The sequence below is a fragment of the Heterocephalus glaber genome, unplaced genomic scaffold (assembly GCF_053883595.1).
Source record: "Heterocephalus glaber isolate CG9 unplaced genomic scaffold, H.glaber_assembly_v1.0 deba00001479, whole genome shotgun sequence".
Classification (NCBI taxonomy): Eukaryota; Metazoa; Chordata; class Mammalia; order Rodentia; family Bathyergidae; genus Heterocephalus; species Heterocephalus glaber.
Window position 1 is genome coordinate 21,237,862 of NW_028258316.1, and position 5,724 is coordinate 21,243,585.

The 5,724-nt window shown below is 51.0% G+C and overlaps 1 long non-coding RNA gene across 1 annotated transcript; it reads right to left on the reverse strand.

Moving 5' to 3' along the window:
• Positions 1-450: 450 nt before the first annotated feature.
• On the reverse strand, positions 451-4,534 carry LOC101698229 (uncharacterized). The gene is made up of 2 exons (XR_205456.4): positions 3,729-4,534; positions 451-3,044 (listed from the first exon to the last, which is right to left on the reverse strand). It is a non-coding gene; the product is annotated as an uncharacterized LOC101698229 (long non-coding RNA).
• Between the last annotated feature and the right edge of the window lie 1,190 nt (positions 4,535-5,724).

A 5,724-nucleotide genomic window follows, 5' to 3' on the forward strand; every position in this document is an offset into this window, starting at 1 on the left:
AAATGGCAGAATTTCACGCAGGGGCAGAATTCAGAAGAGCAGTTGTCTTAGCAGGGTGATAGTCCCCTTCCCTGCCTTCATCCCCATTCATCTCTGTTTTGTTCTAAATGGAAGAAGAAGGTGGGAGATCACCCTTGGCTGGAAGAGGCAGTGTTGTCAAATGTTTAGATCCTGGGGACTACCGGGCAGCCCTTGTCCCATAGCTCCTGCTCGTCTGGTATTGTAGGCCCCTCTCCTGTTCCTTCAGGCCTGAGAGGGTGGCAGCTTCCTGCGTTTGCTCATCTCTAGTGAGGCACCATCCCCTCTAGGAGCCTTTAACCCCTCAGGCACACCTCAGCAAAATGTCCCCTCATTTTTTTTTTAGGTGAAAGCACAAGAAGCAGTAACTTTTATTACTATTAAAAAGTTCCAGGCACAGAGCTGAAAAGGTACAAATATAAGTACAACAGATGTGGGTAAAAGAAACTTTAATGCAATAATTTAAATACACAGTTCAACAAAATTAGTCTCTTCAAATGAACATATTACAAAGAACTAAGAAGGTTAGAGGGGCCACAGCTGGGAGAAAAAGGCAGATTCCTGCCCAGAGTGTAAGGACACTGACCTCAAGGACTCACCCCATCCCTTGAGGAGCAGCCATAAGCACTGAGCTCTTGAAATACTTTGGGTAGCTCCACACAGAGGACAGCAGCAGAGTCAAAGACAGAGCCTCCAAGGGCAGGGCTCAGCCTTTCCACCAAAGGAGGGCCAAGAGTAAAGGCACTGGGGCTCAGACACAGCAGACTGTGCCAAGGACAGGATGGGGACAGCAGCTGCACCCGTGGGGAGATGGCAGCCCTGGAGATTCAGCTCAAACAGGCTGCTCTGTGTGTCGGTGGGCAGTGTATCACCCACCTCTGCCCAGGAGGGGTTTAGTCTGTTCAGATTAATTGCAAAGAAGAGGGGTCTGCTGAAGCTACAGGGAAGCACTCAGTCTGTACACACTTGGGGCAGGAACAAAGCCAAGTGCTTTGCTAATGAGGACCTGTGTGTGATCCTTTCTAGCTGTCTGGAGTAGGAATGGGGACAGTGCTCCAGCCTCACTTTAGCTGGAGTGGGGAGCTTTGTGGCAAAATAATGTCTGTCCTTGGATACAATGGGCTTAATTTGAAGAAAAGACCCCCAAGGGGTGAAAGGCTGCTGCCTCCTAGGGGCTGGGGTAGGGGGTGCTTCAGTGCTCCCTCTGGGGCATGCTGGGTTTCAGGGGAGGATGCAGAGGGGAGGCCCTGGCTTCTCTGGGAAGGTAGGTAGAGAATTCATCTCCAGAGTTGATTTACAGGCCAGCAAGTATACAAAAAGATGCTGAACATCACTAATCATTAGAGAAGTGCAAGTCAAAGCCATAATGAGGTGGCTCTCCGTGTCCATCAGCATGGCTACCAAAACCCAAAAAAGAACAAGTACTGGGGAGGATGTGAAGAATCTGGAACCCTGAGTGCCAGAGTGGGACTGCACAAGGTGCAGCTACTGTAGAAAAACAGTGCAGTTGTTCCTCAAAAAAAAATCAAAAATAGAACCACCGTGTGATCCACCAGTCCCACTTCTGAGTGTATCCCCAAAAGAATGGAAAGCAAAGCCTGGAAGTGGTACAAACACCCCTATACCCATAGAGGCCTTGTTTTAGATGCTCATGGACAAATGAATGGATAATTTATTATTCATCCTTAAAAGGGAAGATAATCATGTCGAATGCTACAAGGATGAAGATCGAGGGCATCAGGCTAAGCGGCACAAAGACATATACGGTGCTTACTTCACTTACATGAAGTACCCAGAATGACCAAAGTCAAAGACAGGAAGTAGGATGGTGAGTGTCGGGCTGAGAGGAGAAGGGATGGGAGCTGTTAATGGATTTAGTCTCTGTTTTGCAAGATGAGAACGCTCTGGAGACTGGTTGCATAACAGTGTAACTCTATGGAACTGTATACTTAAAATGGCTCAGATGGTTTTTAAAAACTTTTCAAATTATATATTTTGAGTATGTGCAATTTCCTGTCTGTCAATTAAATCTCAATAAAGATGTTTGGTTGAGGTTGTTTTTCAGGTCCTAAATTAAAATTTCTCTAGAAAACTGGTGGTTCCCAAACACATGCACATGGTAGAATTTTCTGGGAATCTTTTAAAAATTCCCAAGCCCAAGCCACACCCAGAGCAGCTAAACCACAAGCCCGTGTAGCAGGACACAGGCACAGGGAGTTTTTGACTCCCTTCAGGTGATTCCAATGTGCATACAAGCCTGACACCCACGGAATTAAGTCCTCCCACTGAGCCATGTGCCTCGTGTCAGGAGGCTGAGGAACCAACTGCTTCCCAGGCCTATTGTGAGCTGAGAGAGGAATGGTGGATGCAGAGGATTTAGCACAGGTCTTAGAGTACTCAGGGAGTACTTAGCTAGCGCACAGTAAAATGTACTGAGGACGTTACTGGCGTTGTTATGATTTCTTGGGAGAGCCCTGGTTGCTTTGGGGCTCAGAGAGGCTGCAGCAGTAAGAGGGGACCCAGTGCAGGTGGGCAGGAAAGAAGCCTGGCAGAAAGGAGGCAGGGAATGGTAGGGGAATGGCTGGGGACCTGAGGGGCAGGTGGGGAAGATGGCAGTTACCACAAGCACCAAGCAGCTTGTGCTGCTGCCAGGCTCCAGAAAATACCAGGTGGTATGAGGGCGAAGTGAAAGGGTCGGTCTGGGAAGGAACTTGGCCTGCAACAAGCACACATGGCCCATGAGGCTGAGGATGGGGGCACTGGCCCAGCCTGCATGTCCTCCCCAGGCCATCCATCCAGTCCATGAACAGACATTTCCTGGGCACCCAGTGTGTGCTGCCGCTGGTCCCCTGAGACCCCATGGTGAGCACAACACCCCAGAAGAGCTCAAGGCTGGATTAAGGGGCAGGTGTGCGGGAAGGAAGGCCCTGAGGCAGAGCAGCGGGGCAGACAGACAGAACTCCTGTTCTTGCTCTGCTCACACCAGCTACACATCTTGGGGAACTCCATTTCCTCTTGAGCCTGTTCTGCAAAAAAAAAGATGATACATTCTACAGGGCTGCTGCTGCTGCTGCTGCTGCTGCTGAATGAAAGGAGAAGGAGACAAGGTCCCCACCCCAGGGGACTCCACTTGAAACTCCTTCCCCTCCACTGGGATCCAGCACAAGCCTCTCCCTGCAGCACGGCAATGGAGGAGGCTGTACTCTAGGGACAGACGTCAACCCCAGTGGTTCTTAAGAACCACAGATCCACACCAGGGTCTCTTCCTCCGAAGCGTGTAGTCCGCACCCTGCCAGCCACTGGCGTGCAGCTGACTGTGGACAATCCCTTCCTCCCTCTGGAGTGCAGCTGTCTCATCTTTCCAGCAGGGTGGCAGCCTGGAGGCCTAAGGAGTTCCCCAGCAGGGACCTCCAGGGAAATCAAGGACCTAGGGTCAATCTGTGTCTGTGGAAAGTACAGGCCAGGCCACCAAAGCCCCATTGAAGGTGTGGCTCCCTCTTTAAGGGATTCTCTTGAGCTCCAATGGACAACCAATCTCCCTCCCCAGATATCCTCCAAGCTGTCTAGCTTTAGACCAGTCACTCCTCTGCTCAAGCACTTTCCATGGCTCCCTGTCACCCAGTGAACATGTCTCTCAGAGTCTGGGGCCCCTGTCCACCAGCCCAGCTGATCTCCCAATGTCCCCCAACCTTCAGTTCTATTCTGCTCACCACACTGTATTTGCTCTCTCCATATCTAGGCCTTTGTGGATTCAGGTCCTTCTTCTCTGTCTCCTTCCTTGACGGCCATCCCAATGGCACCTGCTCCAGGAAGGCTTCCTGCTCGCTGCATCAGACATGGCCTCTCCCTCTTCTCAGCCACCAGACAACTCACTCAGGCTGTCTCTGGATACTGCACGCACCCACTTGCCTCTGCCGTGACATGAGACAGTGGCCTGAGCAGAGTTCCAGTCTCTCTCATCACCCAACACACAGAGAATTACAGGGAGGAAGGGCTGATGAACTCTGCCCAGCACTCACACCAGAACAAGAAAACAGGGTTGTTTGGTGCCCACTGGGAGCAATTCTAGGCCAGGGGTGCCTGCACCCTGGGCCAGCGCCTGGACACGGCGTGATCAGCCGCCAGCAGCTGTTTTTGTTTTCCTTTCTCCCTAGGCGAAGGCTGCGGGGGTGTTCTGAGCCACAGCTGGTTTTTATTGCAACAAAGCTCAAAAAAGCCTTGAGCATATTTTTAGAGTGAAAGGGGAAAAAGAGAATATTTTCTTCCCTGACCCAAGATGAGGGCTTGCTCCAGTTTTCCATCTGCTCCCCTTTCTGGGTGGAGTGCTGGGGAAGTTTCTCTGCAGGAGGATCGTTTGGGACAGCAGCGTATGAGCTCACAGACCAGGGCAGGCGGAGGCACCTGGATGCCATGCACACCCCTCCCCCGAACACAGACGCACCCAGGTGTGATGTGGAGGGAGAGGAGCCACATACTGGATTAAAGACTGTGCAGGAGCAGGAGAGACTTTGAACCAGAAAAGAGTAACTGAACAGTGGCCCAAACTGGGGGTCTCCACAGACAGCCCAGAGCTGTGCAGCATTCGCACTGGGTGCCTAAATTCATCAGACCCAGGCCAGTCTGGGACTGGAATAAAGGATATATTGGATGCATTTTTTTTTTCTAAAATGGGAATTGGACCCACGGCCTTCATACTGAGCTACATCCCCAGCTCTTTTTAAAATTTTGAGGCAGAGTTTCTCTAAGTTGCTAAATTGCCCAGATTAAGCTCAAACTTGTAATTCTCCTGCCTCAGCCTCCCAGAGTTCTGGAGTTACAGGCATGCATCACCTCTCCTGGCTCTCAATGCATTGTAGAGTGACTAGTTTTCAATTGTCTGAAGATACTGTTGGCATGAATGAAATACCAAATCATTTTAAGCATCCCTGAACTCATAGAGCTTATTTTGAAATGCATTTTCTCAGTCAGAAAATGCTAAATGCACCAGTGCTCTGCTGGGGTGAGTGTGGGTTGTGCTCTGAATGTGTGTGTGGAGTAGTGCAGCTGTGCCCAAGTTGCAGGGGAATGTAAGTGCTGGTGTGTGTTCGATACGTGTTGCCTGTGCTGCCTACTGTGTGGATTCGATATGTGCAGCATGGATACTGTAACCAGGGGCTGTTCTTGGTATCAGCCAAGACACATCTGAATAGGGAAAGGGCCCCTGCTTCCCTGAGTGCCCTGCACAGTGCCATCTTTTCCAGAGCACACACGTTGTTGAGTAAAGTGAAGGCAGCGGGAGGGAAAGTGGCATTTTATGAACTTGCCCCCTACCAGCCTCTGCCCCTCACTTCCAGAACACTCCTTGCTCCGGTGACACCCAGTCTGAAATCCCTCAACCCAACCAGCTGAGGACAACAGGCTGCAGTGAAGCCCAGTTCTCTGCACAGGACAGGACCCCTCCTGCCCATCACAGGACCAGCCCGCAACGTCTTCTACTGCCAAGGAGCCATCGCGCAAGAAAGGGGCACTCTGGGACAACAACAGAGACCACACAATCCCAGCAGCAACCGTGGTGGCCCACAAAGGTGCCCACAGCTAGAACCCAGGGTTCCCTCCCTCCCTATAAATGTGGCCTGTTTCCCTCTCACACTCACCCCTCAAGGGGGCATGGCATCTGTGACTGTTAATCTTGATATGCAAACATCATGGGATTAACCTAGCAGATTA